This window comes from Haemaphysalis longicornis, unplaced genomic scaffold (genome assembly GCF_048455015.1).
Source record: "Haemaphysalis longicornis isolate Haplotype H1 unplaced genomic scaffold, Haemaphysalis longicornis Haplotype H1 scaffold_19, whole genome shotgun sequence".
NCBI classification, from domain to species: domain Eukaryota; kingdom Metazoa; phylum Arthropoda; class Arachnida; order Ixodida; family Ixodidae; genus Haemaphysalis; species Haemaphysalis longicornis.
Genome location: NW_027526288.1, coordinates 2,518,023 through 2,538,599, shown reverse-complemented (window position 1 = coordinate 2,538,599; position 20,577 = coordinate 2,518,023). Strand labels below are relative to the sequence as shown.

The 20,577-nt window shown below is 47.6% G+C and overlaps 2 long non-coding RNA genes across 2 annotated transcripts; one reads left to right on the top strand and one right to left on the bottom strand.

Moving 5' to 3' along the window:
• Nucleotides 1-729: 729 nt before the first annotated feature.
• LOC144166769 (uncharacterized) lies at nt 730-16,774 on the bottom strand. The gene is made up of 3 exons (XR_013321766.1): nt 16,531-16,774; nt 15,986-16,133; nt 730-1,394 (listed from the first exon to the last, which is right to left on the bottom strand). It is a non-coding gene; the product is annotated as an uncharacterized LOC144166769 (long non-coding RNA).
• Nucleotides 7,468-9,468, top strand: LOC144166738 (uncharacterized). Its single transcript, XR_013321749.1, has 3 exons — nt 7,468-8,346; nt 8,920-8,951; nt 9,085-9,468. It is a non-coding gene; the product is annotated as an uncharacterized LOC144166738 (long non-coding RNA).
• Nucleotides 16,775-20,577: the final 3,803 nt, after the last annotated feature.

Here is a 20,577-nt window from a genome sequence, read left to right as displayed (position 1 = left end):
CTTGAAATGCAGGTTTTATGCTATAAGGCGTACAACTGCATCTAAAAAATATATTTGTGTCATTTGTGTGCTTACATTGAGGTGTACAAAACTGTAGGCACCAAAAACAATAGCAATGGCCACGAAAGGCACACGTACCCATTGAAAATTATATTCTGGCATGCTGCAACTGCACTTCAACAACAATACATAAACAATCCATGTGGATTATGTGTATAGTCAGCTGAAGAGGATGAAAGACAGGATCTATCCATCTCCGCTGTTTTTCTTACTTTGCCGTGGCTAAAACCACGACTGGCTTCATAGATAGTGACCTACCCATAGCAGCCAGCGACAATGGGGGCCAGTGTGCCAAAAAATTGCTGGGTAGGAGTGGCATGCCCCGTCAGGATGGGCTAAATAATCTCCAACCTCACCAGCTTCGCTTTGCTCACAGTGTAACTGCTGGCCCAAGATGTAGTGGCTGTAACAATCAGTACCGACCGTTCCAATCAGTATGTATATCACCAGTCAGCACCTCGAATTCAGCACTTAGTCACAAGTCAGCATCAGTCAGCTGGACCAGATTCTCACCTATGCAGAAGTCAAAGTGCACAACTAAACCATACAGGTACTATATCTGCCTGCTTGACTACCATTATTAATTTTTGAGCATACCCGTTCATTCAAACGTTCAGAACCTTTACCAACTTTGTCTTTACATGGAGAAGCTTTTTTTTTGGCATGACGCTCGTTTGCGCACGTGCGGAAACGCTTGAGTGTGTGCAAAACAGTTCCAACTTGGCCATATTTCAAGCGTGGCAACGCCGTCATTCTTGCGCGGAAGCATAATGTTTTGCAGTAGCAGGAGCACTACTCGACAAAAATTTCTTCAGGGGCTGTGGCGCTTTCAGATAAGCTGCACCCCCCTTTTGTAGCACCGTCCTCAAGGTAGCTTGCCAGCCCTACAAGTGGCCAAGTTGGGTATACAACAGTTGACCCCGGTCAAGGCCGGCAATAAGAACCGTACATGTAGTTATCTTCAGGATATCTTTTTGAGCCACGCCCTCGTACCAAAGCGATAGGAACCAAAATAAAAAATGCTTTGGCCATGTCGCTGCTGGCCATGTCGCACGCAAAGAAAAAAGTTTAGCAGTGTCAATAATTCTTTGCAAAACTATTCTTTTTGCACTTTGGCAGGGCATGAGCAACAAAATCACTGAATCGCTCCACAGCAATCACTTTCTTCTTGCTCCGCAAGTGACCCTGGCTCTAACACGCAGCTCAAACAGATGAGGCACCCTACTCCGCTGACCATGAACAGAAGTTGGGCTCCAGCAACATAACACCTGTGGTGCCAAGTTTATACCAAGTTTGTTGCGTCCTGGCTTGTGGCTCCCTGGGAGTAACAGGTCCTGGCAAAAAATGGGCAGTAACAGTTAGACAAATGATTGCAAGGAGAAAAAAATCAATTTCTCCTTTTACAGGATTACATGGCACAATGAAATTTCACATATATGCATGAGCAAACACACACGCACTCCTTAAAGGAGGCTCCATGTCAATGAGGCATGGGTGACATAACACTGCCCCTTTGGAAGGGGCAATGTTATGCTCTTCATCTTGCTGGAAGACGTGGCCAGCATGTCAAAGATGGCAAGACCGAGAGAGGGAATGATGATGTGGAAGGGAGACAGCGGCATTCCCCTCGTTCGTAACTGTCACACATAAAAAGCTGCATGACGCTTCCATGACTTTCTTACACTAGTGAGGACCACATCTGCTTCTTGTAAGCACAGTCGTGATCCCACTCATCATTCCCCACCCTCTCATTAGTGGGGTGCGGCTCCTCCCCCGAGTTAGTGATGGCTGTGACAGCGTGTAGTGATGCAAGTAGTACAGATAAATTTTAGTATAAGTTTGCTAGGTGCCCTACCTTATTGAATTGCATCTGTCATTTTGTCAACCTGTGAAGTCTGCCGAAATATGCGTGCAAGAAAGAAAAAAAAAAAGAAAGAGCGTAACAATGTTAGACCACACAGAAAACAGCACAGTAGAAGCAAAGGATGGGGTGAGGACGGGACAAGAGCTAACTTTTGATAAATGCTTTACTGTAGGACCAGCATGTATAAACACATCTGGCTTGTAATAGGAGAGAAAGAGAGAAAAACATCAAAACGAAAAACTGTTGGAAAGCAAAGCTTTAAACGACACCCACAACAATTGCCCATGGGATATGCCTTGAATTCTTCTCACACGTGGCTCTACAACGAGTGAAACCAGAGATTCTGCCAGCCGTTACTTGAAATCCGCGGGGGCGGCGTCCCAAACGCTGCAGCGTCGGCCACGGCCTGGCTAGAGTGGTGGACGCTGCCGCCATAGCCTGCCCGTGCGTCGGAATTAAGAAAACGGAGAGGAGCGTCTTCCGAAGGGTGAGACAGCAGAACCTAGCCATCCTGATGTGCTAGCTTGGGGCTACACCACTGCGTGACACAAGCGCAGACACCGAAACAATTTGGCATGTGAGCTTAGTGATTCCCCTTTATACCGATTTAAGTTTAGTAAGTTTGAGAATTGCAAGAAAGCTGAGGGAACTTTTATAATCACTATTTATCAGGACCAGTTGCTACTTTTGCCTTTTGCAATATTTCTTAAAACACAACCGAATTGGTATTCATCAATTTGAAAAATGGAGCCCCATTCGTGGCAAGTGCACAAAAAGTAGCGTTTCTCTAGTGGCCAGATGTCTGTATGTGGTTTGTACGTTTTGTTTTCCCGCCATGCAAACCACGTGGCGGTTTTCGTCTCTCATCTTTTGCTGTTTGTTTTTGTTTCCTTTTCTCCTCTTACGAGCCAGATGTGTTTATATGCGCTGGTCCTGCAATAAAGAATTTGTTGAAACTTTGCACTTGTCCCGTCCTCGACTTGTGTTTTTACTGCACTATGTTTCTCGTGTGAGTATGAACCAACATGCCCAAACATTTTCTCTTCTACCCTCCAATAGTTTCCAAGAAACAGGCCATGCAATTCAGCTGATATTGTTACGCGACGGCAGGACACAGATGAGACGAACGATGTAATGGGGTGGAACGATCTATTTACAGTATTTACAAGCGGCCATGACCGAGTCCGCTGAGTCTGCTCGAGCCCTCTTCCACGTCGTCTTCGATGCCGAGCTATGCCGCCATGGGGCATTGTCCAGTGGTCCCGTGACACTACCCCCCCGGGCAAAGATGACCGTCCTGGTCGAGACTGTTGTGTCGTGGGCGACGGCGAGCGGCCTCGGCAGCGACGGAGCGAGGGACGGCCGCCGGGCCCACCCACAAGCCCAAGAAGAAAGAGTGCGGCCTGCTCGTACCAAGACCAGAACCCACAGAGAACGTTTATTGTTCAACAAGACGGCACCGAGACGCATACGCACGTGACCCGTCACGTGCGTCCACAGCAACGACCTCTAGTTACAATCCATACAACCAAGCGCACACAGTGAGCGGGCGCTCCACTAGAGGGCGCCACTACACCACATCATCTCCCCGTGCAAAAAGAAGTTCGCACACTCTGCGAAATACATACAGCATCTTGAAACATCTGCAACAGCTCTTCAACATGCGGTAAAGGATACCCATCAATGATAATTGCCGTATTCGGTTCCCGGAGGTCCACACACAGCCGAATGTCCCCGTTCTTTTTCCGGACGACGACGAGTGGCGAAACCCACTCCGAGGCGTCGACACGCTCAATGACATCATTGTCCTCGAGGCGTCGCAGCTCGCTGGACACTGGATCACGGAGAGCAAGAGGCAATCTTCGTAGCTTAGATGCAACTCGAGTCACACCTGGCCGCCGTTGGATCTTATGCGAGACGTCCTTGACAAGACCCAACTCGCCGTTGAAGAGATGTTCGAAACCCGGGGGCACGTTCACGGGACACTGCACTGCACACACCGATGCTAGTCGACACGTAAGAGACGCACCGTCGATCTGAATGCCCAGTTGCTGGATGGCGTCGAGCCCCAAAAGAGATGTCCCTTTGTAGGTGACGTAGAATGTGACGGAGCAAGACCGTTGCAAGACTTGAACAGGAGCTTGGAATGAGCCGCGGATGACGATACGTTGTTTGGAAAAATTCCACAAGTTGACGGAAGCCTTGGACAGCGCATGCTGTTTACTGAAGTGACGCTTGAAATCTTCGACAGTCATCAACGACACGGATGCTCCGGTATCGACTAAGAGTTGCATGGTCACTCCGCTGACTTCGGCTTGAACGACTAAGTCCTTTCTTGGAGGATTGTTGACGCTGACTTCAGCTTGGACGACTAAGTCCTTTCTAGAAGAAGTGCTGACTGTTAAGACGGAAGATCTTGCGGGTGCGTTGATCTCCGTGGATGCTGGATGCTCTACAGGTTCCGGTGTCGAAGCGGATCCCGTAGCTTCCTTCGAAGAAACTCGATGCACTGGTGCCGGCTTACGGCACATCGATGCGAAATGTCCCCACTTATTACAAGAGTTGCAGCGCCGATTTCGGGCTGGACAATTTTGAAATGCTGAATTATGCCATTTATTTCCGCATCGTTCGCACAACTGAAGCTTGCCTGCAAACTTCTGCTGAACTGTACCGCGGAACTCTACAGCTGACTGCGGATGGAAACGTCCATCTTGGAGGCCACCATCTTGCCTTCCCGAACCCGGTGGAATGACGTCACGGCCTCCCCGGCTGGCCAGGCCATCTTGAATTCCTGTGCCGCCATCTTGAGCGCGCCGGCCTCCCCGGCGGCCCACGCCATCTTGATCCTCCACGCCGCCATCTTGATCGCGGCGGCTTCCCCGACCGCCATCTTCCGCGACGCCACCTTCTCCTCGTCGGCCTACCGCTTGTACTTGATGCGAACCGAAGGCTTGGTTCGCCAACGACAACGATTCAAAACTCAGACCAATCTCTTCAGCTTTCTCCAAAGACAACTTTTCGCCATGTGCGAGCAGCTTTTCTCTAACCTGGGGGTTAGACGTTCCATGTATGATTTGATCTCGGACGTGCTCCGCGTACGTCAGCCCGAACTTGCAACGTACGGCTTTCTCCTTTAGAGCGGTCACGTATTCTAAAAAACTTTCCCCCCGAAATTGACGACGGCTTGTGAACTCATGTCGTTCAACAAGCGTATTTGTGGACGCAGCGAAGAGCCGGTCCAGCTGCTCCAAAAGTTGGTCGAATTTCGAAATGGCCGGAGCCGAGGATGCGGTCACACTACAGTCGGTCGCGGAGTCGGTCACGATAGGGCTGGTTACATTAGCGTCGGTCACGTTACTGGCGGCGTCCCTCCTTGCTTCGTCCTGCTCCGCCTCAGCAAAATACCTTCGTTGCCCCTCCCTACCCAAAACACTGACGAGCGCCGACGCGCGCCGTCCGTCGCTCCACTCGCTGCCGCCAGCCGCCTCGAGATGGGCCTGAAACAATTTTTTCCAGTTATGCCACGGAATCGGAGGCGGCCCCGGCAATTCGAGGAAAACGGGCAGGTTATCGAAGAGGCCCATGCTGCCAAGCAGGAAGGAGAGAGACGCAGGAGCAGAAGCAGAAGAACGAAGTAGGGCGAGGCCTAGGCGATGGTTCGACGAGCGTCAGCACAAAAGAACGCTAGGCCTCGCGACGCCAGACGCGCCGGACAGTCACACTCGAGCGAGGTCAAACGCACTCACGTTTTCATTCTGCCGGACCCGTCGACGACGTCGTCGCAGCAGACGAAAATGATCCCATCCTCGTCGCCAAAAAGATGTTGTGTCGTGGGCGACGGCGAGCGGCCTCGGCAGCGACGGAGCGAGGGACGGCCGCCGGGCCCACCCACAAGCCCAAGAAGAAAGAGTGCGGCCTGCTCGTACCAAGACCAGAACCCACAGAGAACGTTTATTGTTCAACAAGACGGCACCGAGACGCATACGCACGTGACCCGTCACGTGCGTCCACAGCAACGACCTCTAGTTACAATCCATACAACCAAGCGCACACAGTGAGCGGGCGCTCCACTAGAGGGCGCCACTACACCACAGAGACCATAGGGATACGACCCGAAGGCGGTGCCGTTGATTCCTTTCGCCTGTGAGGGTCCGAGTCGGCAGCTCGACCTTATCTTAGCAGTGCTTGAGTGCCAGCCGCAGTAGTGCACGCGGTTGCTGATAGGTTGAGCGCAATTGCAGAAGACGGTGGCTGTGTGGTTGGATGTGCTTGTACGACGCTCAGCTTTGTTATTGGGGCCTCTCAACCGGGTAGCTCCAGGCAGCTCTTGGTCCACAAGCTGTCGCACCAGTATCTCCATTTTTCTTCGGGGCAAGGCTTTTACCGTCGCGGAGAATCCGTCGGTAGCAAGCAGTGCGAGTTTGATGATGTCGACGCACAGCCGGAAAGTTTTGACGTCAATAGCTGCGGTGAGGACGAGATGGGATGAGTATACACAGTGAAGTCCTGGCCGCCACATATGGTGGTGATGGTCGTAATAAGCACCGGCCCCGGAACAGCTGTGACCACCGCCGACCCCACGAGGCAGCATCCAAAGCCCTCGGAGAAGCGCCGGAGATCTGGGCAGGGGAACGTCGTCGGCTCTACGTCTGGTCGTGGCTGGTCAGTTAGTCTGGTCTCGGCGGGGCATGGGCAGGGGACACGGGGCTGGGGAATAGTCGCGTCCATGGCTCACCGGGGCTGGGGCGGGCCGACGCTTTCCAAGAGCCAGGGTGAGATCGCTTCATGAGTCGAGGCGAGGTGAAGCTCGAGGCCGGGATGAGACTGTACCTTGCACGCTCCACCAAAATGTTTCGCGACGGCAGGACACAGATGAGACGAACGATGTAATGGGGTGGAACGATCTATTTACAGTATTTACAAGCGGCCATGACCGAGTCCGCTGAGTCTGCTCGAGCCCTCTTCCACGTCGTCTTCGATGCCGAGCTATGCCGCCATGGGGCATTGTCCAGTGGTCCCGTGACAATATTGTGTTCATCATCACGCTTTTAGAACTTGATTGATTGTAGGGTTTAATGCGCCGACGCAACGCAGGTGATGAGGCACACCATAGTGGAGGGCTCCGGATAAGTTTTGACCACTTGGGGATCTTTAACGTGCGCCGCAACCTCATACACACGGGCGATTTTGCTTTCCGCCTCGATTAGAAAAGCGGCCGCCGTGGCCGGGAATCGAACCCGCGACCTCGTGTTCAGCAGCACAACGCCTTAGCCACACGCTTTACAACTTCACAGCATAAACAATGCCAAGGTCATCATGCACTGTCGAACCCAGAATAGTGGCTGAACTAGTCACACAAAACAACATAAGTAACAGTCACTAAGCAGTGCTTAGTGTCGGTTCAAGCACTGCCACATCAATTGACATTAGGTAAACAAATTTTTTTTTCATCTAGCATGCATTGCATTCTGTAAGCATATATGCTGGTGTATGCATATATGTGTGCCCGCATATTTTGTATACATACGCAGTAGCATAGGCAAGATGCATAAACTTGTGTATAGCTTCTTAGCCAACGCCTTTTGGCCTTGGCCACTACAACACCAGCCAGATTAAATTGTGGTGGAGGAACTCCTGACGTTTGTACTGTGGATCCGGGCAAATTTTGATACAGTCAGGCACACATCACATTTTCTGATAAAATGTGGCACTCCCCAGCATTCAGCTCAGCGACAGTGGGGCCACAGTACTGGATGCATTGCATGGACATTAGAACGTAACAACACCCTGCAGTGTATGGGGATAGCATTCCAGCGTACTCCATTGTGGAGTAATATTTGATAGCTGAAGCAAAAAGCACCATAATTGTTTGGCCATCGAAGTCAACCAACGTGTAAGCAAGGTGCTCACTGCATGTTCCAAAACATGCAAACGTCTATTGCAATCTCATCCTGTCTATTATGTTCGGTTATTATGCACGCTTTCAGTGTTTAATCAACTTCTAATTTTCGCTACGCATTCTCATTGAACGTCCGCAATACCCGCAGCTGCGCCACCGATGTGTGCAACATTTGTGAGCGTCGCCCTCGCCTTACCGCGGACAAATTTACCCGTAAATTTCAACCTCATAAAAATCAGATTTCATCACATTTAAATGTTTTCAAAAGAATGTTCGATCACTGACTGATTCGCACTCTCTCACTTGCAAAACATCCAATCGTCATCGCATCGTCACAAGTTCTCGAAGCGAAGATCGGCAAATCGTAACGGTCACTCTTCGCGGTTTTCAACGATATCGATGCAACCAGGCAGGTTTCATTCACGGCAAATCATGCCTGAACATCAAAGGAGTACTATAAAAATAACGGCGCAGCCGCAAGCAATGAAGCAACCAAGTTACAGCCACGGGACGTGCAACGCCGGTAAGCAGGTCGGCCGATTCCACTGGTATTTGTACTATACACAGCTTAACAGCAGAGAATCGCCAGGCTTCGAAGCTATTTGGGCTTCGGGTGCGTCACTTAAGCTCGAAAACCTCGTAATATAGGCCGTAAATAATTATTAAGCGGTATTTGAGTTCGATAACTCACTTGCCGTAATAAGACATGGGCGCCGCCATCTTGGAAGTTTGTTTACATCAATGTTTACCAGACGAGCATCGACATTTCGCTAAATTGAGAGGCCACTTACAATTATTGCGATTTTGGGTACTCGTTAAGCTTAAAACAAAGCCAAAGTAGCCTGGTATTCATCCACAAATTGTATAACCATAACAGATTGGCAGAAAATTTTAATGCATACAAGGTATTTTTATTTAGTTATGCTGTCTTTCAGTGGGTGAGCACGCTCGCTGTCCTGTGTCGCGCTGCTTCTGCGGACAGTGTGGCTTGCTGCTAGAGTTGTCTTTCAAAAAAGTCCGGCATTTATTCGTTCTTTTCTGTGACCAGCCACCAGTAACAGACATGTTTTCACTGTTTTTTTCCATATGCTGCAAGCTATGTTCAATTGGGTGTGTGTGGCACTTGAGGTAAGCCTCCACACATTTCTACATTCTCCAGATGTGTGAAATAGAACAAGCTGGCTTTTCCACCAGATTCATGGCTCACACAAGAAAACTGGCGCTCAACTAAGAATAGCTTGTTCTGTTTGGTTTATTTCAGAAACAATGATTTCTTCTATGGTTTGAGCATTTTTGGACAAATACACTGGCACATTGGAGTCCAGCATGATGATACCATTGCCCACTGTGCGTATAAAGATAAAGTAGCATTTAAAAAGTTGGAATGCAAAATAAATGTTCTGAGCTCTGTCGGCAGTCCATGCGTGTTTTGTCCTCCATTGCAGTTTGTACAGAGTGATTTTGATGTGATTGGTAGCAGAATATCTGACACTGAATTTGCTCACCACTGGCTGCACTAGAAGAAATCGCAAACATGATAATACGTAACTAGTATACTGTGAACCTCTCTGAACACTGAGCTAGAAATAATTCTCACAAGGAAAAAAAAAGAGTAAAGAAAGAAAGGGGGAAAAAAAAAGGTTGCTCAAGATTACGATACCCCCAATGCAAAATCGGAGCGCAGTGCAAACTGCAGTCTTCTCGGTGACGGCGCGTAGCTGCTGTGTCTCAGAAGTGACCGTGTCATCAGTGAACACACGACAGCGGGCGCAACTCTGGTGTTTTATCACAGTGCCTCACTGCCGCCGAGCATGTCTCGCGCGGCGTCTGCTTACTGCCCTCCCCCTCACACTTTCACCATACTTTCCTCCTCCACCTTCCTGTTTGCTCTATCTCATTTATCTTTGGTGCCCTCTTTATTCGGTTACACCGAAGCCGACAGCGACGTGAAACCACAGAAGCGAAGCGGGCACTTAAGGGGTGCCCTCTAAATAAGAAATGGCAAGCAGATTGCCTTAGAAAGCTGTGTTGCAATGAAATTTCTTTTATACCTAACCTGTCCTAACCTTGTAGCTGAACAGTTGGCATTGTTCAATTTACCCCAGTCAGGAAAAGCATGATATACAGCTGTTTAACTCCAGCCCTTGTTCATTTTTGAAAAGTGTTTTTTCCGTTCTTTCCTTACTTTTTTTGCTGCTCCAGCAGCGCTGGGAGCATGAGCATGCAAGAAAAAATGTTTACATGTGTTTCACATGAAAAGTTGTATGGCCATGACACCTTTAACTTGCATTACAAATTTCCTGCTTCACTTTAACCGAAGCAATAGAATAATTAAGTGAAGCATCAGTTTTACATTTTAAAAAATGGGTAAAATAAGCAAGTCCACCAAGGCAATAAATATTTTAAAGACAAAATAAAATGTCTATTTATATGTTATGTTAAAGGTGGGAAAATTAAAATTCTTCATGATTAGTGTTTGCTATTAATTCAATTTGCAACATTGTTTACTGTTTGAATCATTTATAATTTACAAATATTCCTTGTCACTGTACTTGCCTGGTCGACCAAAGTTAGCTGGTGCAGAATCTAGTAGTACACCCGACGTCAAGCACATTCCATACCAAGACACGGTGCTAGTAACTCCAATACCTTTGAGAAACACCACGTAAACTGATAGGTTCGCCTGGCGTGCTATTGAGGAACAATTATGTAGTCCCCCAACAGCTCCGACAAATACCAGGCAATCTGATGGCTCCAGATGGGAGGTTATTGAGCCACGCAGTCTTGTAAGAGCCACCAAGGACCTTCTCTCGTTTTTTATGTTATTTCTCCTCTTAGCACATGTTCATAAGCCATGCTCCACGCGTACCTGATAAATATCAGGGCCATTCACTGCTTATAACACTAAATATTTTGCCTCATGGAGCAGATAAGGCTTGCACCTCATTAATAATGATGATGATAACTGATAGTGGTATCCCTTTTGACATGTCATCTTACCCCCCCCCCCCCAAAAAAAAAAAAAACAAAAAAAAAACCCAACTAATATACCCGTGTTTTACACGCATTTAATACTAGCTCTGCTCTGAGGGCAGGCACAAAAAAAACTTATTAGGCACAGAATATTTATTCTTTCTGTTACACGTGGTAGCTGTCCTAGGCAATATTCCCGTCTGCTTTTCGTCCACCAGCATTCTATTAGAATATCTTTGTCGCCTCGACAGCCCTGAAGTTGACTTCCTCTGTGCTACCCTGAAACCCTGCGGCTTCTGGAAGCCAAACATTTCCCTCTAGGTTTGGATGGATACCCTCGCATTCAAACACTATGTGCCGCAAAGTTTGTTTCTTTTCCACAGACTGCGCATACCCCATCATTTTGTGTATACTTCCCTACTAAGCTCTTAGTTCGCAAGCAATCTGTCCTAGCCTCGAGAAGCAAAATGCTTCCCTTAGAATTATCGTAGAAATTTTCCTTTCTATTGTCCAATTTCTCAGCCCTGTACATTTCTAACGACGTTTTAGCTTCCATTTCTTCTCTCCATTTATTCATTTCTATCTGCCTTGCCTCCTTTTGGTTGCTTTGGCTGTCTTAGCTGCTCCACTGTTTCTGCATTTCATCTAGTCTTCCTTAACCACTGCGTGTCCGCGCTTTTCATGTATATGTACCTGAAAACCTTAGCTGTCCACCTACGTCGATCCATTGCTCTCAGCCTCCTCTCAAAACATATTTTACTCTGAGCTTCTCGAACTGGAAATGCCACTCAGGCCATTCCTCTGTGCACTGCTTCGTTAGTTCTTTTTCATTGCGCTCCTAAGGGCAAATGGCCTACTGTTCTCTGGTTCACTTCAAGGTCTGATTTTAAGCTTATTAATACAGAAATAAAAGTTGGCTCTGCCGCACAACATGCAAACTTTCAAGCCTGACTGCATGGCTTGTTCCTTGGGGTAGGTTTTTTAGCACGACACCAAAGCCATGCAAGAAAGCGTACCACAAAAGCCTTGCACAAAAGCGGAACTCTTGCAGCCAATGTTGGCTGAAGTGCAATGCTACCTGTGCAAAATTTATAATCTGGAAAGAACTTTCCCATCAATGTGGTGGTATGAGTAAGAAACCAAGAATTATTACTTGCTGAAATCCTTACATTAAAGTAAAGGTCATATTAACCAGTAGTGTACCTCACCTCTTTTTAAATCCCTGGAGCAAGTCATTCAAATGCAGTCGACTCTTGATGATTTGAAGTCACCCAATTAGAATTTTCAGTTAATTGGAAGTGATGTTCAGGTCCCAGTAATTTTACATGCAATTCAGTAGAAGAAATTGCTTGATAACTCAAAGCTAAAACCCAATATATTGGTTAATTTGAAGTTACTTAGCATAAAAAAAAGAGAATGTGAAAGCAATTGAAAAAACAAATGTGCGCGGATAACGCAATCTCACTGGTAGTAACCCACAACGGGGAAACTTGTAATGCTTCATGTGAAGGAAGAGAAAGAGCTGCTCAGAAGAAATTGGCCGAGGGTGGAACGTGAAAATTGCAGTTAAAGGCTGTGGGATAAAGAGAACAGAATTGGGGCTGCTGCGATTACGGCCATTTTGGACCTCTCGTCGCAGCAAACAAAAAGTCAGAAAAATCAGATGGCGAATAACTTCACCGTATGAAATTTCAGATGTCGTTATACACTGGCACAGCCAGGTAGACGGCAGTGCCACTGATGCTTTCGAATTATTGGACATTCCAAAAAAATTGACCAGTGACCGTGTACAGCGCTCGGCGATTGAAGTGCGATACTCGGGGCACGTGGCTGCCGGTGCTTGTTGCGTTACAGGTGAGCGCTTGTGAAAGCGAGCTGACGCATTGTGGTAAACGGTGAGGGTGAGAGCATTTGTGACGCATGCTTAGTGCATCTGGGAGACAGCCCTTCAGTGTGTGGTTCTTGACGGCGCCATGGGGGTGCTACATGCCATGGCTTCAAAACGGTGCGCCTGTGTGCTGCGCCGGGTCACGATAACACATCGCGATAAATGCGCATTCAAATTCTTCACAATGCACGCAGTGCCCGCTCGCCCAGCTTCGCACGGTGCGGCGCAGCATGCAGGTACAGCGTTTTGAAGCCATGGCATGTAGCACCCCTATGGCGCCGCCAAGAACCACACACTGAAGGGCTGTCTCCCGGATGCACTAAGCATGCGTCACGAACGCTCTAACCCTCATCGTATACCACAATGCATCAGCTCGCTTTCACAAGCGCTCACCTGTGGCGCAACAAGCACCGGCAGCCACGTGCTCAGAGTATCGCGTTTCAATTGCTGAGCACTGTACGTAGAGATCGAAGTCAAACATTATGATTAATTTTTCATCAAGGAATTCAGCATCACTACTCGTTTAAAAGCACCTTTTGTTACATAAAAACTTGCACACACCTATAAGGTTGCAATCCAGGAAGGTTGCAATCCTGACGAGCTTGTCGCTAGTGGAACGAGAGGCCTGAATAAAACGGAATACTCGGTGGATGAGTGTGAGAGGAAAACCTATGGGCAACAGATGGATTTGGATAAAGCAGGATAGGAGAAATCGGAAATGGAGCAGACAGGCCTCTGTTCTGGAGTGTACACAATAGACTCAGGATGATGACTACGGCATGAGCAATGTGAGAAAAATTCTCGTCTGGCGATGTGGGGCCGGTCAAGGAGTGCCCCGTGTCAGCAAAAAGTAGCGATGGCTACCTATTGTTCGATTACCTGAGGCTTTATTCTTAAAACCCCACTTGCATAGCTTGAGAAAATTTTTGCCGAAACGCAATTTCATTAGTAAATTGCGTAAATACAAATTAGAGTCATCGCAAATCACTTTAATTTGTATTTTCATAGCGTATTTTCACAGTCTGAGTTGAAAGAAAGTAATACGGTAGCTTCCTATCCTGATGTTAATATAGTTTCGCACAATGGTGTCTTAAATATGTTACTCCGATTAAAAAACAAATCGACGCCAGGGCCTGATTGCATACCCAACGCATTTCTGCGGCGTTATGCGGAAACTGTGACGAAATTCCTTGTCCTTATTTTTGAATCTTCTCTTCATTCAGCCACGCTACCTTCTGATTTTAAAATAGCCCGTATCGTACCTATTCCCAAAAAAGGAGACCCACTCTTAATTCCTAGCTACAGGCCCATATCCATGTTATCATCTGCCTGTAAGCTACTTGAGCACGTCGTTGCTACGTTCATAACGGAATTTTTAGATACCCATCAAATCCTCTCGCCATTTCAGCACGGGTTTCGCAAGGGATTCTCGACCATCACTCAATTACTTACAGTTATTCACCACGCTTCTTCAATTCTAGATAAGAGAGGACAGGTTGACCTCATTCTCTTAGACTTCAGTAAGGCATTTGATCGCGTTCCACACGACAAATTAATCGACAAATTACTTCAAATTGGGCTTCCACCGTTTATAGTTTCTTGAGTAACTGCCTATTTAACTAACCGCAGCCAGTACGTCGACATAAATGGAAGCACCTCTGACGCTCTCCCCGTTACATCTGGCGTACCGCAAGGAAGTGTGCTAGGGCCTTTACTTTTTCTTATTTTTTGTAACGACATTGTTAATGTTATAAATAATCCGGTCCAAATACGTCTTTTTGCAGACGATTGCATCCTTTTTAACGAAATTAATAGCATCGAGGATCAACTTGCGTTAAACTCAGCGTTAGAAAATGTTGCTTCTTGGAGCAAAACTTCTAACATGCAACTAAACCATGACAAAACAGTATACCTCCGAATGACTAGAAAGAAACACCCTTTGGAATTTACTTATTGTGCTAGTGACCAACCGCTAAAGCAAGTATATGAACACAAATATCTCGGCGTAACATTAACCAGTACCTTAAGTTGGAACTCTCACATTACTAACATATGCGCTGCAGCTTTCCGTAAACTTTGTTTATTACGACACAAACTCAAGGATGCTCCATCTCAAGTTAAATACTTAGCGTATACTTCAATAATTAGACCGAAACTCGAATATGCTTGCGCTATTTGGGATCCTCACACGAAAACCAATATCGATTGCCTCGAGAGAATTCAAAGAAGAGCCATCCGCTTTATTTATGGTATGTACGGGCGAACAGACTCCGTTTCGGCCCTCATGGAAAGACATGCTATCCCAACATTAGAATCCCGACGTAAATCAGTTTGGCTAAAATTGATCTATCAGTTAGTTAACCGGAAGCTCTTATTTGATTCCAGCCCCTACATTAGTCTCCTGGCAACACGGCGTGGTCGTAATTCACATGCTCTTGCCTTAACTCCATATTTCGCCAAAAATAATCTTTTCAAATTTTCGTTTTTTCCACGCACGATCAGTGAGTGGAACACGCTACCGCTTGCCGCCCTTCTTTCGACAGATACTATCGACGCGCATGTCTTCCTGGGGATGTGAAAATGATTTGCTGTTGTCTTATCCACTGTTTCATTGTGTTGTTGCATTGCTTTACTTCAGTGCCATGTTTCTCTTCCCCCCCCCCTTTTTTTCGCAAAATGAAAGTCGTGTAATCCCGCTTAATTGGTTGTTGTATGTATGTGATGTTAGGCTTGATGCCTTTTCATATTCTTTTTTTCCTGTTTATTGCCTGTACCACTCCTGCTTGGGCTTCATGCCTGCAGTATCTTGTAAATAAAATAAAATAAAAAAAATGCAATAAATAACTGACTTCTAAAACGACCATGTACAGCAACCTCTGTAGTGCAGTCTTAGCGATAAAAAAAAAAAAGAAACAGCAGCTTTGAATGCACTCAACACCAATGTTTGGGCACCAAATGTGAGTGCATTAGGTGGGTGCACCACATGGTACGCAGTATTTGTTCATTGTTAGCATCGAGTGTCTCCATTTCACTTTCCCCTGAACAGAATAAGTCGCGACATGTATCCTGTGGAATCCATTCCATCTTCTAACTCCTGCATGCGAGCGCTAGGAATTCTCAATTATGTTTCCTAAAAAAATTACAACAGAAATTGTGGTGACAGGTGCAAATTGTATTTTCACACACACACACACACACGCACGCACGCTTATATAATCCAGCTTCTCAACAGGAATATACTTTCACTGCACTGTCACTACGAAAGACAGACTGTGAAGCGCAGATTTTGCGAAATACTTACACCCGCAACGAGAACAGTGACGCCCTTAGCCCAAGGCATCGACAAGCAGTCTCTTGAGGTAGGTCTGTCTCTCTTTAGAAACAGCGCAGGTCACCCGTCGGCCACTCGTACACGTGCACCGGCTGTAGTGGAAATTTTCGACCAGCCCCTGTAATGGAAGCAGTGGGCGACGTCTCGATGACATACGATGCCGAAACAAATACCTCAGAAACTGTGCCCGCTTTGCATTTGTGCATGCAACCCAGAACCCCTGTTCTGCTTACTGAGGCTGTGAACGTTCACCTCGGTGTAATAACTGCCACCAGTAGTAAGCATAGTGACACCATAGCTAGCAGATTCGAGCTCAGTTACGCATATAAGCCCGTAAGAAAGAAAAAAAAAATCACGACGCTATGCTTTCGGGTGCGCGTTCGCAAGGAGTATGGCACGTAGCTTACCCACTTTAAAATGAGCCTACACTTCTACCACGAGCCCTTAAGCCAGCAAAACCTTGTGTGTTTTCTTCGGGGTATAAAAAGCGCAATATCACATGACTAAACACTTACCTCCTGACGAGCTTGTCGCTACCACCGACGTAGACGGCCACAAAATCGAGCTCGCTAAGTCTCCGCCTTTGCGTCGTCGAAGCTGAATGTTTGAAGTTGAGGCGCAGACTGACGTGAGGCTCGGTAGCACCCTAGGAACGTCAGCTGGAATAACAGCTGCCCTTTCAAACCACAACAGCGTACAAGCCGTCCGTCCGTTCTGTTGAAACGGTGCCGCAAAAGCACGGACAGACGAACAAAAAACAAGAAAATGCACAAAACAAGGTCGTCAGCGTTGTCAGCATGGCCAAAGCCCCTCGATTTTTCACACCAAAGTTGGAGAGATTTTGAGGCCAAAAAGACAGCGTTGCCAGCATAGTTGTGTGCGTTTAGGCCGATTTGGCGGCGGTTGTGGTCAGGTTTTAGTCGGATGCGCACGGTGCCGCCCGCGTCGCCGGCTGCGGCGCAGCCGTAGTGGGGGCTTCTCTGCGCGGCATGGATAACTGGAGTGACGTCATCACGGCGGCGCGTGGAAAAGGGTCGCGCAACTCTTAGCTCCCTGCGGGAGCTATATACAGGAATTCTAAAGCGACGGTGGTGCCATACAATGGCCGCCCGGTCCGTTTACAGCTTTGCTCTAAAAGTCTCGTGTCTTTGAAGTACAAAACGTTATAGCGCGAGGCGTAAAGGAGTGTCCCAGTGTTTTTTTAGCACGCGTTACGTTTCAGAGCGAGGCATAAACGAGTTTCTCGGTGTTTTAGTACCGTGACCACATAGGACAAACGACGATTACGACGACGATGACAGGAGACGCCAATCGCCCCAGCCCCGAAGGGCTCTGCCCCTAAAAAAGTTGTTTTATAGTGTCGCCCGGCTATAACAGCTTTGTGTAGCTACCGTAAGGAATGCTAGTCCTTCTGCCAGCCCCTACAGTAATTTCGCCGATTTCCTAGGCTCAGGCATCAGTTTCGTGAACTGCCCTTTGTAGCGGGGGATTTGCCATACCAGAAACGCCCGTACTTTCATTCGGGGCTTCTTAGAGGTGGATCTTCGCCCCACATATTTACTCCAGATGGAGTATTAAGCTTCATTAAAAACACCGATTTATTCTCACTATAAGTTCGTTTTTTAGTTTGGCCATTTGTGATAGTTTCTATCGCCCACTTCTTTTCCGAATTGTTCAAGTTCCTTTTTTATTTTGGATTCGAAATGCTTTCGAAGCGCTGCACATTATCTTTATAAACTGCGCAGTGTAATTAAATAAGAAAACTTTTGTGTTCCTCCAAGAACAGCTTCTTGGGCCATCCATCTATTGGGTATGTGCCACACCAAAAAAACTAAAACAACAGCAAAGGAGAATAGAAGAAAAAGCTTTTGGAACAATGGTGGCCCTGTTCAGCCGCATTTTTTTTCAAAGAACTGCACTAGCGGCGGTGTTGCTTGGTGAAGTTTTATGTACATATTGGTACAGTGTGTACGTATCCACGGCTTCCTACAGGGATGGCTACAAGATGGCAAAAGAGCCGCCTTTCCAGAAGTGCTTAGCTCGCAGCGTCATCCATTCCTGCCGTGAACGACAGCTCATCAAGACATTGTTTGTCGTCGACGCGCAACCGGAACACATAACCGAACGGAGCGTCGCTCGTGTTACGTACGCAAAGCCGAGCTTCGCAGGTAAGATGGGATGGCTGACTGTGTTCCGTCTTGTGGTCAACACGTCCGAGTACCCGGACCAGTCGCTGCTCGATTGGATGGCTTACGAGTGTGAATCCTCTGGCGACATCGTCTACCAGGACGTCACCGCTGGGGACTCATCACGAGAAGACGCGTCGTCATTTCTACGGTTTATGCCATGGGTGCACAAGAACTGCCCTAGCGCCGACACCGTGGTTCACATGGAAGTGCGCGTCCTGCCGGTGCCTTCCAACTTGGAGAGGTACAGGAGAGCCCACATGAACTCTGCTAAGGAAGTGGTACATTGCTTCCACCCCGGAAACACTACTACCACGTGTACTCCAAGCAGTGCTATGATGGTCAAGGGGGCTGGCCTCGAAGCCTTTGCAAAGAACGCGGCGGGTCTCGATGGTGGCATTGAGATGGAGCAGCTCTCCGTCGCTAACGTCGCTAGTGCGGTGGCGCTACAGGGCGACTATACCGCCAACACCACTTTCCCGGAAGCCTTGTTCCACGTGTTTCCCCAGTTGGAGGGGGCGCCGTTACTCGATATGGTGTTCCTCTGGAAAAAGCTGAAGAAACGTAAGAAAATGATAGCCTAGTAAAGGAGGATTAGAATTATTCCCTATATTTAATAAAGTTGCATCAATGTTGCCCCAGACTTGCTGTTTTTTTTTGTTGGAAAGTCACGACAGACAGCGGTGAAAGCGGCAGAAGGACCAATAAGCTAGAATAAAAACTCAAAGCCCCCTTTTTATAGAAAGGTGGTTAAAACACGAAGCTTGATCGCATGCAACCTGAGTTGAATTCAATGTCCCAAATCCGTACTGCTTCCACCGCTCCGGCACTGCACATTCCAACGGACGTCGGCTTCGTAACGCGAGTGACTCAGCTGCGATCCCGACCACGCAAAGCATTTCTAAGTGCAGAGCGCTTTAGGCGCTCGCCTTGTCGTCGTAGCTCGATCACTGGATCCAAGTAGAGCAAAAGGCCGGGGGGGGGGGGTAAACAGGATTTATTAAAACCCACATATCAGGGCGCAGCAACTATATAGTAATAACAGGGCTGGCCTAAGAACAGAATTGAATTGAATGACAGTTATTCAGATGGGGGAGGCCACATGGCCGTAGTTGGGGAAGGGGAAGAAGGCAGGAGAGGGGGAGGTGATCACTGAATCGTTAGCGATGACTCGTTGGAGATAGATGATCAGATCAACGTTTTCTTTCATTTGGAAAGGGGAGTGTAGACTCCATCTCACACTACCCTTGCCAGACCACTCTTAATTGAAAACCCACCTGGAGCATGCAGAAAATTTGGATCTTCGTACGGGGGATCATCAGGGGACGAGTTGGGGGGCAGAGCACTGAGCAAAGAATCGCGAGAAGATGCGAAAACTGCACAGTGCCAAGTGAGGTGCTTGAGGTCTGAAAAAAACATTCTTCTGGCTATGGGGACAGTACGGAGAGGCTGCAGGCAAAGAACAGAAAATTATCCAAACAGTTTTTATGTAACATTGCCATTCTACACTCTGCACAAAAATGTTTGGCGTGGTCAACAAGCTACTGCAAATGAAGTCACACACAAAGTTCACCAGCGTTCCAAGCAAGAGTTCATAAACTATACTGAGCTCAGTACGGCGCTAGCGAAAAGCTCAGGATGTTGCTCCTCACCACTATAAAGCGCGTCGACCAACGCAAAAGGAAGGCTTCTTCTGCTAGAGCTGCCAAGTCATGTTACAAATGACCCATGAGAATCGACCGGACACGCCAGAGCAGTGGGTACATTGCCCGTTGCGACCGGGCTCGAAGACATAGAGCTCCACGATTTCTCCACTGCGTTCCATCGTAGCTGCTGTCGTCGCGGCGCAAGCCGGAGGCTTCTAAAGCCAAGCGGTTTATACAGTCATAAGTGATCGAAACTCATGAACCGCTGGCGCTTGCCCCGTTGTTTAGCGCAAAGAAATCTATACGTACATTTGAGGCAAAATATACGGGATGAACCGGCAGCGCCCGCGTTCACTTAGTTAGGAACTACTGCAGAAAACCGTAGCCTGCTGTTGCCCATGCTCCTGGCGGCATTTGAGAAATCACAAAGCAACAGCAGCGAGAGGTTTCACTACATAGGTTCTACGTTCCGCTTGGAACGCACGTGAATTAGGGCAACGTGGTTCTATAAACATTGTAGTAGGGCGCCTCGATTCACGCGCGTCTCCACCGTACCGCAGCGCTGGCATCGAAGAACGCGTCCTGTAGCAGTGGAACGCGGTAAATTTATATTGACTTGAGCAAACGTTAAGTGTGTTTACCTTTGGAGGATCGTGGTGGATGTGAGGCAACACGAGAGGTAAGCGGGAAAGCAAATGGACGCATTTACTTGGCAAATGTCGACAAAGAC